Source organism: Pseudopipra pipra, chromosome 1, assembly GCF_036250125.1.
Source record: "Pseudopipra pipra isolate bDixPip1 chromosome 1, bDixPip1.hap1, whole genome shotgun sequence".
Classification (NCBI taxonomy): domain Eukaryota; kingdom Metazoa; phylum Chordata; class Aves; order Passeriformes; family Pipridae; genus Pseudopipra; species Pseudopipra pipra.
In genome coordinates this window covers 132,479,509-132,494,396 of record NC_087549.1, presented here as the reverse complement: position 1 = coordinate 132,494,396, position 14,888 = coordinate 132,479,509, and the positions used below count along the sequence as shown (strand labels likewise).

Genomic DNA, 14,888 nt, shown 5'->3' with positions numbered 1-14,888 from the left:
TTTTTACAGGAAATTATGTTCTTTCACTAATTAAAATAAAGAAAAATATTTGGGATTTAGTCACCCTCCTCTGCCTCATGTCTTGAGAGTATGAGTAGTATTTAAATTAAAAGCTTTGGTATCCCTTTCTAGAACCACTGTTACATCACCATCACTGTTACTGTATTCTGAAGTTGGCAACTGCCATTTTTAAGGTGGATTACTCTTTATCCCATTATTGTCTGGGACAAACAGAATGTATGAGCAGATGATTTCTCTAGACAACAAACACAGAAATTAGTTACTTCATGTAGGTCACTTAGTATTTCAAGTACATAATTAACTTGCTTGAAGAAGACTATGAGGTTTAGTAGAAATGTCATGAAAACCAGAAGTACCTGAATCTGTGGTGAAAAACAGAAGTTCATTTTTAAGGCAGTCTGTTATGTTTCAGGGTTTGTTGTTTGTTTGTTTGGGGGGTTGATTTTTCTTTGCTTTGCTTTTTAAGGAAATATGAAAGAACCCTATTTTGCTCTTGGGAAATCACAAGTTGTAAATACTCCATTTAACAATTTATGCTTTTATAAGCAAAGCTGTGACCAGAGGCCATAAACACAATCTGCCAAGTCACCAGGCGAAACTTTGATTTGTATGATCAGGGAAATGTATTAAATTCTAAGCAAGGATATTTCTAAAATATATCTTTAAAAATGCAAACATGGAATTACTGAGCCACTGTATTGAGTCTGGCTGAGATGGAGTTCCATTTCCTCATAGCAGCCCTCACAGTGCTGTGCTTTGCTTGGTAGCTTGAAAGGTGTTGGTAACACACCAGTGTTTTGGCTACTGCTGAGCACAGCATCAGCACTGTAAACTGATGGCCAGACACCACTTGCTAATGGGAAGTAGAGAATAAACCTTGCTATTTTCCTTCCTGCTTGCACGCATGCAAACTTTCATTTTTGCTTTAGTAAACTACCTTATCTCAACCTATGAGTCATTTTTCATCTTATTCTTTCTTCCCTGTCCTGCTGGGAAGGGGAGTGATAGAACAGTTTAGTGGGCACCTGTCATCCAGCCAAGGTCAGCCCACTCCAGCCTTCTGGAAACTGAATGGCAGCACTTTGTGGAGGGCCCTGCCTCAGGTCTTGGTTGTGTGAACAACTGATGTTTCAGTTCAAGAGCCCCACTGAAGAAAAAATGCTTTTTTAATAAAAAGACTGGTTCACATCAGTCTAAAATTTTCTGTTTGTTTTATTGTGTATTTTCTGCTGTGGATAAAAAGACACTCTCCTCTTTCTCCAGTTTAGGAGAGGTGCCTATTTCATGTGAGTCCCATCTTCAACAAAAACAAAAGTTTAGGAGCACAGTGCTTACAGCACTCCTCTGACATCTGTGTTCAGTTTCTTCCTCTTCCTCAGGATAGGAGAAGGCTGGCATTCCACGAGGGCACTCTGATGCCAAGGGAAGGGATTTCACCTGTTGACACTACTTTGAATCAACAATAAACATTCAGAGAATTAGGGATTCAGATGCAAACATTATCTATTCCTGACCACAATGCCTGTTGTGTCATGTAAGGACATTTTATACATGGTGGAAATGCATAAGCAGCCAAAGCTGAGGGTTCAACCTCAGAACACCCTGGCCATTATGGCACTGGTGCGAGCAGTGGGCCAGCTCCTGTCATGCAGGCCAGCTTCCCAAACTGGGCATTTCAACACATCTTCAGAGAGACTGTGACCACCATACTGTTCCCTGCTTCCAGTTGCACTGTCTTCTAGCTTTCTCCAGCCAGAACCATTGGTGAAATGTGGCATCAAGTCTTGCTCTTTTCTGGTGATTTCACTGTTTGATCTAATCTAAATCTTGAGCCTGTGCAGAAAGTGGGAGGTGGCGTTGCCCACCGTACTGTTATGCAGGCTCTCAGCTTTCACAGGAAAGCAGTTACTGCAGTTGCAAGCTTGGCACAGCAGGACCCAGCTGGAGCTGGTGGAGTTCTGATGATAAAACTGTCAGCTGCCTTATACTGAGCCAGAGCAGGAAACCTGTAACTTCTGCTACCCTTTCTTAGTCTTCAGTGTTCTGCCCTTGTTCTGTGTTTGTGCTGGTGGTGGTTGCCAGAGTGCAAAGATTTTTTTTTTCCCCTTTGTTACGTGTAGCAGCTCTCAGTTTGTTCATTCCTAAGGAAGCTCTTAATGTTCTAGGGCTTGATTCTGGAAGTGCTGATGAAGGTATTCCCCATTTCACAAGCTCAGGCCCTGCCGTGGAGAATGTAGCTTTGCCTACAGAGCCAAACTTGAAACCAGAAAATGTAGTATGGTTACTGGGAAATGGTAGCATACCCCTAAGAGAAGTGTGAGGCTTACCTCTTTTAGAAATTGTCCTGAGGCCCACTGATAGAAAGGAAAAGTTCTGTGTAAGTAATGTTATTGCAGTTATTCTCAAATCTGAACATTTTCTGGTAGTTTGATAATTACCAGAAAAGCCTCCCTCCAAAGGCTTTTCTATGCTTATAATTTTGTTACCTGTCTTAGATGTCACTGCTGCTTATGCCAATCTCTAGAACTCCAGCAATTTGGGCTTAGCCTGAAATCAGGCCAGCTATTCTGAATCTGGGCAGATGTGGCTTCCAAACTGCAAGACTGCCTTTCACAGCTGTAGTGTGGGTGGCAGTAGGGGCAATGCAAGCTCAACTTTTGAAGGAGCTTTGAGAGTTTAGTTGCTTCTTTGTAAGGAAGGGCTCCAAAACGGACATCCCTACAAAGTGTTTTTGAAGGAAAGGAAATGTGGAATTTGGGGAATACTGTCATTGGTGTTTTACCACTGAGCAGTTGTGAATCTCTGCATGTTCCAAATACTGCTTTTCTTTTTAAGTTTATGAAGAGTAAACTAAATGCATCAGCTCAAATGTATTCCTTGAAACAAGATCTACTGGCATTTCAGCCAAGTTCTAGACCGTGGGGAAAGTAGGTCTTCCATGTGGAATAGACAGTCCACATAAACTCCAGAATCATTTAGGAAGTAACCCAGGAAGGACTCTAGAGTTAGCAGACCAAGCTCCAAGAGGGCCCAAGACTTTTGTTAATCCAATCCAAGTATCCTGGTGCTTAAAGAAAAGAAGAGCTCTCAAGAATCATGATAGGAACCCTGGAAATTACAAAAGTTAAGAGATTGGGCTGTTTTGTTGAAAGACACAATTAAAATGTTATCCTTGAAACTGCAGTTCAAAAATTATGCCTTGCTTTTCTCCTGCTTTTGAAATGAGGGCTAGACTAGATTCACTGGCACCTGCACCCAGTTTGATTTATATAGTTTTAGGACATGCTAATACAAACCAGTTCCATGCTCAATGAATATTTCAGCATTCTTTTTCTTAAGTGATGAAATTCCTTCACATCTGACTGTCTTCCTGCAACTACATTTTAAAAATGTATCAGGTCCGTAGTTACAATCCTTGGTCTTGAAGAACCTAACAAATATATTTTCAGAATTTCTCAGAAATTTCTCACTTTATTACTTGGCATAGAATTTTACTTGGACATTTATTAATTAAATATGTTAATTATAAAATCCTTTTCGTGGCTTCAGTTCACCTAGCCTTCATTTAGCCTTTACTTGACTCTTCTTGCAGTTGTTGGATGCTTTGTTTTACAGTAACGCATCCCACATTCTCAGTCTGTCTCCTGTTTTGTGTAAACCTCAAAAGCATCATGATATCTGCTTGCAAGTTCAGTTACTGCTTTGAACTTATACATCAGCAGAGTGAAAGATGACATAAGTGATGCTATGGATATAGTGTTTATTTTATTATTTGAAAGGAGAGAATTTAGTCATCTGCCTATTAATAGAAATACACTGAACTAAAGAGGAATACATTTAAATGCAGCACACCAAGGAGCTCCATAACCTGGTTGTGTTTGCAGAAATGTTTGTGATGTGCCCCAGGGTACCTCAAACAACTCTTGGGAAGGAGACCTGAGGAGACCTTTTGATAAACTAGTTGCAAGCATTGCTGTGGAGGTGATCACTAGGGACTCCATGAGGAAGGGGCCAAAAACACCTTGTAAACTTCTGAAGCTGTCCCAGCATTTAGCAACCTTCCTTTGCGTTCAGGGGATGTAACCACTTTTAGAAGACCTGACTGTCTGTTTATGGCTGTCTATAATTTCCATGGAGAATGTGAGTGCTAATGGCACCTCTGAAGATTAGCACTTGGGGCAGAGATACATTAATATGGATTAATATATCTCACTTGGGCGACCACCCCAAAAACATTGGTGTTTTAAGTTCATTTTCCTGACATACCAGCTCTAAACGTGCTTTGTAAGTCTGTCCTTCACTCTGAGCTGGTGTCTTCATAACTAGCTTTGGACTAACCTATCTTTTACCAAGTTAAAAAAACATTTAAAAATGCAATTCATAAGGCTTATTATAATTTATATTGTTTCCTTACAGGATTAAATTTACCAGGTTGGAGGAGGGAAACAAAAACCTAATGAGGAGGCCGACACCAGGAAGGAACCACGGCCTGTTTCCTTTCTTTCTCTATGGTGGATTTCATTCAAAAGAAAATTGAAGCTGGCAAGACCCTGTTTTTCCCTGCAATTTATTTAAAACCTTGCACGCATTTGGATACCTTGTGATTTCAGAGAACTATGTGCAGATTAAGCTTTTGCTTACTGATACATGGCATGTACTCTTTCAGTCTTTTGTGTTTGATTTTGTTTGATTTTCCACTGCAGCGCTGCATCTTTGTAAGCACCAGCAATGTCTTAAATACTTTCAGACAACACATTTGGTGTTCACACTTCTTCAGTAACAGCTGTACTAAAAGAGGCAATGGTGGCATAAAGAACTGTGTGTTTTCTTTGAGAGTTATGCATATTTTGCAACCAGTGGGAAGAATATTTCTTCCAGGGCAAGCCCAACTTGTCTGATCAGCTGACAATTATAACACCTTGCCACTCTTCCTGAAGTGTTGTTGGGTTATTTCTTTTTTCATTATCCCCTCAGACCATTCATATCCATTTTAAAAACATGGCAATAATTGCATGTTTACTTCAGTACTCTGAATTTGGTTACTCTGCTTAGGCTATGTAGCATGCCAGTTTTCAAAATAGGCCTGTGAGAAGGACAAAGCAAAAATGATGAGATGTATGCAGCTGACATTCAGTGAATATACAGTGAATTCTTTATGATTTTATTTCCTTCAAGAATATATATTTCTTTTATGGGTCTTGGTTAACATCTCTGTTTTTCCTCACAGTAGTTACCTGGTTTGGAATGTTTTCTTGAAAACAGAGATGATGAAACTGTTCTGTTTAATTCAAGGCAGATACTAAGGTACAGAAAAACTTCCATTGAATGAGCCATTAAATCTAGCTGTTTTACTTTGCCACGTACAAAGCAAGGTGAAGAATTTTCCTCATCCCAAATTGTTTGCTGTTCCACACCAAAGCACCTTTCAAGTTATTTTCAGTACGTATTCTGAGCTGATTGGAAGGCACTACATGATCCTTGGTCTTTAGATAGCTTTTCTGAATGAATCATTCAAATGCAAACTTTGCAAGAAATTAAGTTGTGTGATTTTAGAAAAGGAAGCCCCGATACATTATGGTTGGGGAGAATATTGTGTTCAGGGGTGTGAAAAAACTGCCCTGACTGTATACAATGCTTTGCATTCAGAAAGGGCAGGGTATGGTGCAAAAATCACTGTTGAGTTATAGTCCTGCTCGGACAGAAACGCTTGCTAGGCAATATTATTCTACACATAAATTTGACATCCTTTGCTTGCTGGATGCATTGAATTACATTTTTAAGAAGTGTGGTAACACTTTGGTTAGCTTTCAGTGTTTAAAAGGAGGGGAAAAGGATTTGTGCTACTGCCATCTTATTAAACTCCAGCAGTGTTTAATAAGAAAAAATCACCCAATAAGGCAAATCCTTGAATGCACAAGTAGCTACGAAAGGTCTCGTAATGAACTAGGACAGGAGTCTACACTTTCAAAGAGCTGAACTGTGGAAATATTCTCAATATTTGTACAGCCATTAAAAGACAATTTTCCCCAATGACATCTATGTTTCAGGATCTGCAAAAAGCCATCTGAAAGCCACTTTCAGTCACAATCCTATTTAGAACTTACTACAGTTTTTCCCCTGTGTTTATAAGGGGAAAAGTGACCACTGAACTTTGAATTTATCACACACTGAAACTGCCTTAGATGTTGTTTGTTTGGGTTTCATATTTCTTTTTTTTGTAAGAGAAAAGTCTTTTATACATTATCTTTGCTACTTAAATCGTGTGCAGTTTGATGATTAAAATTAGCTATTTTTAAAAAAAAAACTTGCTGCAAAAATCTGAAGAATTTTTGAAAATGTAACAAAGATTTTGATTAGGAATATAAGGGTAGTTCCATAGATGTTTCTACTTGGCAGCTTAAATTGAGAGGCAAGCAATTATGCTGCTCAGCTAACCATCTGAAGGTTTAATATAGAAAGTAATTCCCCAGCTGTTCCCACAAGCCTAGCACATTACTATCCATAGTGACTCACATACAGTATTTGCTTAAGGTATGTATGTATGTGTGTATGTGTGTGTACACACACATGCAAGTGAGATTATCTTCTCTGCCCCATTCCCACTTTTAAGCAACCACTGAAATAAAGTTGGTCCAAAAATCTTTGAACTCAATTGCCTGAAGGAAAGTTCATAAATATCTAGGCTTCTAAGTAGTAACTTATTCTTCAGCAGTAGTGAGGTTATCTCAGCTACTGATCATTAAGAAGTGACCAGGATCTCTTACTTATGCACCTACTTTCCAGGCCCCCTGATTGCCTTGGGTTTGTGGTGACTTGTATTTGCTGCTCTCCCGTGGAGGCTCTGGGCCCTGGGGATGTTCTCCCAGCACCAAGGGGACAGCACACTGGTGCTGTTCACATGAGCACTGCAAATTAATCTTCTGAAACATCAAATCTGATGGGAAATATCAAGGGTTTTTTAGAAAGCAGAAGCTCCTTTGGCCAGGGAACTGACAGTTAGCAGTACAGCCTTATTTCCCTCTTCCCCCTTCCAGCAGAGCCCTTACCTGTGTGATTAGCCTGACTGACATCCATCAGTTAGGCCCCCCTGACAGCTGCCCACTCCTCCAGCTGTTTTCAGCACAGCTCTTCTCAGTGTTGCAGAGTGGACTGTTTAAACCCCATCAGTGGTCTTGAGACAGCTTCAGCAAAGACCAGTAGTAGATCCTTTTCTCTCATCCTTCCCAAATCAGTTCCCCACAGAATCTTCAAAGGGACAAGAAGTAGCCCAGCCTTCCAGATGTACTGTGGGTACCTGGAACGCGAAGTTTCATGCTGTCAACAGTCAAAAGTTGGCTTCAGTGACCAGTAGTCTCTGGGGCACAGTCCTTGAGAAACTGTGCAACTTGCTTGGTATCAGTAGCCAGCAGCAGCATAACTTGCATTTTCCTACCACTTGACTGAGCCCCAGTAGATCCTTCCTGGTGATACTTGAGAGGATGTGGCTTTGCTGCAAGACGGGAGAGCAGCTACAGGGCAACAGATATAGCAGGCAGATAAAAGTGTTCTAACTCTCTGTGGGATCTAATATTAAGTGAACGGGGAAGGGAAGATGGTGATAGAGATGGGCTGCATGATACAGAGAGTCCTTACAAGTTTCAAGTTCACCGAATCTGGCTTTACTAGTCAACCAGCTGGAGATGGCTTAGTCCTCTCTCCTGCTGGGTTCAGATCAGCTCTAATCCACACCCAGCAGGCACCACACCAGACAGGACACTCCAATACTTCCTATATTACATTACTGTATGGTGTCCTGGATTAGTTGGGTCCTTTTAATTTCCACTATTTTTTTTAATCAGAACCATGACTTAGGACAAGTCATCAGTACAACAGTGAAAATTCAGTCTGCAGTAGATAGAGGCACAGGGGGTTTTGCTTTCTCTTTAATGCACAGGGGTTCTGCACTTCAGACTCCTGGAGGGAGATAAGATAATAAATACCCTGTGGGCTGGTGGGTGAAGGACACCCCTCAGTGCACCCTGTCAGTGCACGCAACCAAATGTGTAGTCAATGTTCTGATATGCTCATATACAAAATAATCATCTGTGAATATTATTGGGTCTGTAATCTTTGTTATATAAAAGGTTTAGGCTGTACAGACTGGGGAGCAAAATGCAGACACCTCATATAAACAGAATTAGGCTGCATTACTGAGCATAACGATACTCTCCCCTACCAGCATTTAGGTGGAGTGACTGTATGTTACTGCCTTGCATTTTTCACATAAGCAAAAAATCTGAAAGTAAAGGATGCACTAATAATTCCCATCCCCCAAAATGCATTTCAATGGTGCTGCATACAAAATCCCTGCTTGCCAGCTTCCACGCGGATTTTTATGTGGTGCACCAAGAGGTGTTCTTTTTTTAACAAGCAAAAAAGGGGAAGGCTGGTACATGAAAACAATGTTAATGTTATTAAATATATATATACTTCAGAAGAACAGCATAGTAAGCAGTACAGTAAAATAAATGTCGCATTATTTGTTACACCTTGTAATTTGTCTGTATTATGAAAGATGTAATGGTTTGTCAGCTGTAACTGTTGTTTTCTTGTAACATCATATTGAATAAAGTGTAGCAGAATCTCTCTTTTCCTTTGTATATGTGATCTAGACTTAACCCAGGGAATAAAGCCTTTCTTTTCCCTTTTGTTCTCCAAAAACTGAACAAGGAAATGGTTGTAAACATGAGATTTTTAAGGAATGAAAAGTACTTGGAAGCAGGCAGGCACTAGACACTAATGAGTTGAAAAGATTAGGCACTGATTCAGTCAAACATGAGCTTCATCAAAACTAGAAGCCAGTGCTAACTACACTGGGCAAGGTTCTTCATATTTCGGTCTGTAATAGTAAGTTAATTATTTGGTGTCTCTTTCCATTTTTTGATATCGCAGTTTCACAGAATATGCTGAGTTGGAAGGGACCCACAAGGACCATCAAGTCCAACCCTTAGCCCTGCGCAGGACCATCCCCAAGAGTCACACCATGTGTCTGAGAGTATCATCCAAATGCTTCTTGTATCATCCAAATGCTTCTTGTATCCTCCAAAAGCTTCTTGAACTCTGTCAGGCTTGGTGTTGTGACCACTTCCATGGGAAGCCTGTTCCAGTGCCCAGCCACCCTCTGGGTTAAGAACCTTTTTCTAATATCCAACCTAAACCTCTCCTTACACAGCTTAGGGCCATTCCCTTCGGTTCTGTCACTGGTCACCACAGAGAAGAGATCAGTGCCTGCCCTTCCTCTTCCCCTCATGAGGAAGCTGTAACTGCAATGAAGTCTCCCCTTCTCCAGGCTCAACAGACCAAGTGCCCTCAGCCACTCCTCATATGGCATCCCCTAAAATCCCTTCACCATCTTCACTGCCCTCCTTTGGACACCCTGTAGCAACTTAATATCTTTCTTATCTTATGGTGCCCAAAACTGCCACAATATTCAAGGAGAGGCCGCACCAGTGCAGAGCAGAGTGGGACAATCCCTTCCCTCGACCGGCTGGCAATGCTTTGCCTGATGCCCCCCAGGACATGGTTGGCCCTCCTGGCTGCCAGGGCACTGCTGACTCATATTTAACTTGTCGTCAACCTGGACCCCCAGGTCCCTTTCCACAGTACTGCTTTCCAGCATCTCATTCCCCAGTCTATATGTACATCCAGGGTTGGCCCATCCCAGGTGCAGAATCCAGCACTTCCCCTTGTTGAACTTCCTATGGTTGGTGATTGCCCAGTCCTCTAATTTGTCGAGGTTTCTCTGCAGGGCCTCCTTGCCTTTGAGGGAGTCAACAGCTCTTCTGAGTTTTGTGTCATCTGCAAACTTGCTTAGTATCCCTTCCAGTCCTGTGCCCAAGTAATTTATGAAGATGTTGAAGAGCACAGTGCCCAAGATGGAGCCTCACTAGTGACAGGTCACCAATCTGATGTTACTCCATTCACTATTACCATCTGTGCTCAACCTGTGAGCCAGTTGCTCACCCACCGCACGATGTGTTTATCCAGCTGTGACAAGGGATATATATGTGACAACCTATTTACAGTACACTGGGATTTAACTGAAGTAGTAGAAAGGCCATTATTCTGAGAACAAAGCCCAACAAGTCTGAATTAAATATATCATTGTACAGAGGATGAACTCTGGCTTATTGCAGCTTCTCTTGAAATAGAAAAGTGATAATTCTGGTGGAAAATCAGGTAAAACATACAATATGCATTTTCCACAACTTTGATGTGAAAGTATGATTTATCCCTGTTCACACCAGGTTATTTATTTTGATTAGTGAACATGTGCTGCCTGGATTCATAGACTTTATTTGTGCATTATAGCACGAGATAAGCAAGTGATTACTCACACAATATAATCAATATGTGTCTTCAATATTTCCTCCGCCTTTCCAATGCTTCTAGTTTTTTTGGTACCTACATCTTGCTAGGACCTAATTTTAGACAATGAAAGCTAAATTAATGCAGCTTGCACAGACTTGGTTAAAATATCTGACCGAAATATCAGAATATGCTCTTTTAGCAAACACAGGAGCCTATAGGAGTCTGTTGGTCTTAACATCATTTTGGTCTGGGATGGGGATCACTGTAGAGCAAGTGCTTGCACTCTGTGTAGCCTGATGGAGCATCCACTAGCCTGCAATATGGATAATGGAAGACCTAAATTCTAGTCTTGGCTCCAGCTGATTAGAAGTATTTGAAAAAAAATGGTCCTCTTTGGGGCTAGCACAGTATAAGCTCAAATGTGAGTCTTGTGTCCCAGGTTTTATCTGGTAGAATAATGTTCTGACCCAGTTCTGATCGCAGAGCACTTTAGGAGAAGAATCCCCACTTTTTAATCCAGAAAGATGCTGCAGAATGAGATCAGATGCACCCAGAGGGCATTGCACAAAAACAAACCACATGCACATTCACACATGCACATTCATCTATTTATGTTTTACACCCAGTTCTCACTGGCTAGGGCAGGTTTAGGAAGGTGTTGTCTTTTTTTAGTCTAGATGAATAATTGGTATTCCTGACTCACTACCTGTATGGCAACTTTAACCTACAAATCCCTCAGATACAAATGAGGACCAAGAATTATTACCTAAAAAGGTTTGTGTGTTTGAGCACTGGGTACCAGGAAGCATGTTCAGAGTGAGCTTTTAATTATGTAGTATAATCCTTAAAGCCGTCTCCTGACCCCCTTGGCTGCACTCCTAGCCTGTTTAGCCCCAAGGTTTTCTTCCTAAACTAGCCTGACTGCTACAGCAAAGCAAGAGATTCACTTAACTAGAATAGCAGCCACCCCTCCCCCGAGAAAAGAAAAACCAGAGGGAAGGCATTGAAGCAACCCTGTGCCACTGGGTTAACACATACAGTTTCTCAATAATGCCTCTCCTTGTAAACCTCTGCAAAGTAAACCCTACAGCAGCGGAAGGGCTTGCTGCTACCAGTGGGGGGTGGTGTTATGGACATTAGATTTGAGAAGCTTATATAGCACATGGGTAAGGATAAAGGGATACAAATCAGAGAGAAAAAAAAAAAAACAACTGAAGAGATTTTGAAAAAAAACTATCCAGGGCCAAGTATTTACTGTTCATTCCCCTTGTGAGTGGTGTGATATATTGTCTGCAGTGAGTCATGCTGAGAGCGAGCCAGGCACAATAATAGCTGAGAGCAGTCCTGCAGCCCCTTCGTTATTGCCTCTGCCGACTGATACTGAGTTGGGCAAAACAAAGTTATTCCAAAAATGTTCTTTTATTTTTTTCCTTTTCTCTTGTTTCCCAAAGGGCCCAGTAGTGATTGCTGGGGCTGTACTACCTTGAAAGAACTTCTAAATTAAAATCAAACATTTTGAAATTAATTTTTCAAGGACCCATATGGTGATTCACATAAAAGACGTTAACAGCTCTAAGTGCTATACAATGAGATACTGCAGCGCTGTGTACCCCTGGAAAGTCTTGAAGCCTAAGGAGATTTATGATATCATAGAAACATTTCAACCTCACCTTTCAACTGGTATTAGAACTATGGCACAGGTTTCAAAAGGGTAGGTGTTCATCTTATAATCCAGCTACTTATAGGTTTACCCCCAGCTTCCACTTGAGAGCTCGGAGATATTTGTGCATCAATGAAATGAGCTGTACACACAGCTCTGGAATATACCATATTATTAATATCATCATCATCATGGCTAGGCTTCACAAACGAAGATTTGGGAACGGCTCTACCCACATTTGCTACAAGCGCACTGGTGGCTGAAGAGGCCAATGTGAGATAGACAGGTCCAGTTGCAAAAGGCACAGTGGAAAGGCTCCTTGCCATAGATGTAAAGACCCGTATTTTTGTATAAAAGTATATGAATTGTATATTTTTGTAGAAGAAAAAGAAAAAAGAACCCATCCCAAACCCCAAGGCATAGATTCAGTTCTTTATTTTTAAAACTCTGCATGGGCACAAGCACCCAAGAGAGTATTTCACTTGATGTTTGGTGAAGACTGGGCATTCAAGATACTTTCGTAGAACTGTTTCTGACAACAACAAAGTGTAACTTCTGTGTTAAAAACAAGTCGTGTTTTGCAGTAAAGACAGGTCCAAAGATAACAGTATATTACATTCCAGAGTGCTGTGGTCTTATATGACTGTGAAGAGTTGTTCACTGACCAAATGCCCGACATCATGTCAGTGTTGAGCAGGAGAACCTGCATGTACCATCATGTCACCTTCACTGGGAAATACTGTAACCATGAACTGCCACTCAGATGCATAAGGAGACAGACACAACCTTCAGAGATCATTTCAGATGTTCTTCTATAGTTTCATTCTTTTTTTATAACACTCAATATAGACAGCAAAGCAGAAGTGACTTTCTGCATGGAAGGTTGTGCTCTACAGAAATAACCACTTTTATATAGATGGTTAACATTTTATAGCTACTTCTCTCCCAGCATGCTGTCTTGGCCCATTACACATAATAAATGCAAACCACTTTAACTCTAACATGTCCTTTTTATGTACATTGCTCGCTGCTACAAATGCTGGTCACTCCGAAAGCAGCCCAGTGTAGGGTATTTTGAAAGGCGAGGACGTGAATCACGGAAGAGCTGCGCTTCCGGTCTCCCTTATCCGCTAGGTCCTCTCCAGAAATGCCTGTTTGCATCTGGGCAACGTCTGTGTTTTCACTGCTGGCTGTTCAGCTTGCACTCGTGCACATGGAGTGACTAATCTGGAATAGTAGGAACCAGTAATTTTGGGAGCAGCTCCATCAGTGGTCAGAGGTACCCTGTTCTTCTGCCAGTTCAGAGACAGCAGCAAATGAACTCTGGTTGGAAGAGTGAGGATTTGCTGTTCTTTTGAGGTCTGCTCTTTTGAGTTCTGCTTGAACACATCTGTCGATGCAGCAGCACTGGAGGTGGAGGAAGCAGCAGAGAGGGCACGAGACAGATGCGCATGCAATCTGGGGGTAAGGCCATGAACCAGGCAGTGGTTAGAACATGGTCAGAGGCAATTTCCCTTGCTTTAGAAATCTCCTGAATGTTCACCTAGCTATCTGGGCTATGACCCCCACATGAGAAACGGACATTTGGATATCCTTTCCCCAAGCAATTGCAGTTTAGATTTAGGACAAAAGATTGATCAAAGGAAAGAGGAGAGTCTCAGAGGGTTCTGGATGAGCCCTTACAAGTCCCTAAATATGAGGAAATGTGCTATATACTCACTATCTGTAATAACACAGACCTTCGAACACCCCAGTGTGTTTCTGCAGTGTTAGCCCAGCGGGGTTCACTATGACAGCATTGCTGAAGTACAAAATACCAAGTTTTTGTGAGAGGATGCTTGTGACAAACCCCAGTTCAGCAATAGTGCCAGGTGGACTGGATGAGACAGGGAAAGCCCAGGGAAAGAAAAGAGTCATAGCTTAGGAATGACATCAGCTCTTTCTGGAGCCCTGATGACAGACTGGAACTAAAGTGGCTTTGTCCCCTGCTCCTTGCTAGTGCTGAGTCTAAAACACATCGGTGACTCACTCAGTAGTGGTCTCCCATCCACCCTCCTAACAGGACTGTGCCAGTTATATAGGAACTTCATGGGGAGAAACCACAGTGCCTTTCCAAGCACTGGACCTGGTGATTCCCACACCTGCAACTTTGGCTGCTGAGCAACTTCACATCAAAATGTTTTGACTGCAGGAATCTGTCTGGTAGGAAAGCATGCCAGGAAGGAACAAGGAGCACATTCAGGTGCGCTGCCCATGCTAACACCTCTCAGATGCCTGGTTTGCATAGACACGCATTCGTTCCCCACAGGGACGCGATGGCTCGCAGGGCACGGGCAGAAAGCCGATGGGAGGGCAGGGACCACGGCCTGGAGCACCGTTCGCGGGCAGCCCAGGGAAGGTGGAAGCTCCGTCCCGCCGGTGCCCGGTCCCGCCCAGGGCTGCCCGCACAGGGCGGGAAGAGGGCCGGGAATGGGTCCGGGAAGGGCTGCGGTGTGTCCGCGCCTGCTGGGAAACGGGGAACTCTGGCGCCAACGAGAGGGAAAAACAGCTCCGGAGTGTCCGCTGCGGAGGCAGAGGAGGAGCGCTAGGTGCGGCCCGGCGCTGGGCTCGGCGCGGGGGAGCAGCGAGCTGCCGTGAGAGGAGGGATCGGCGAGGGTCAGGATTCTCGTAGAGTTTTTCCGAAGCTTGTGTGAAGTGGCACTGTGAACGTGGGGGTTCCTCTCCCCTCTCTCCTCAGCCACTGCTCTGTTGGGCAGAGTGGGTGCTGAGTGTGGGTTGCCGGGCAAAGCCAGGCCCCTCGCTCCCCTCACAGCGTCCTGAGCTGCCACAGCCTGGCCATCAACACCTGCTCCTGCCA

At 42.6% G+C, this 14,888-nt stretch overlaps 1 protein-coding gene across 4 annotated transcripts in view; it reads left to right on the top strand.

The window, feature by feature from the left end:
- The window catches only part of CDK14 (cyclin dependent kinase 14), a 345,123-nt gene that overhangs the window by 303,969 nt on the left and 26,266 nt on the right, over positions 1 to 14,888 (top strand). For 3 of the 4 annotated variants that reach the window (XM_064677973.1, XM_064678003.1, XM_064677992.1), the window contains one exon: positions 4,438 to 8,648. The exons of the other annotated variant lie outside the window; for it this stretch is intronic. The gene's annotated coding sequence lies outside the window, so the exon portion shown is untranslated. Of the gene's footprint in view, positions 1 to 4,437; positions 8,649 to 14,888 lie in introns of those variants that run through there. 4 annotated transcript variants of the gene reach the window in all.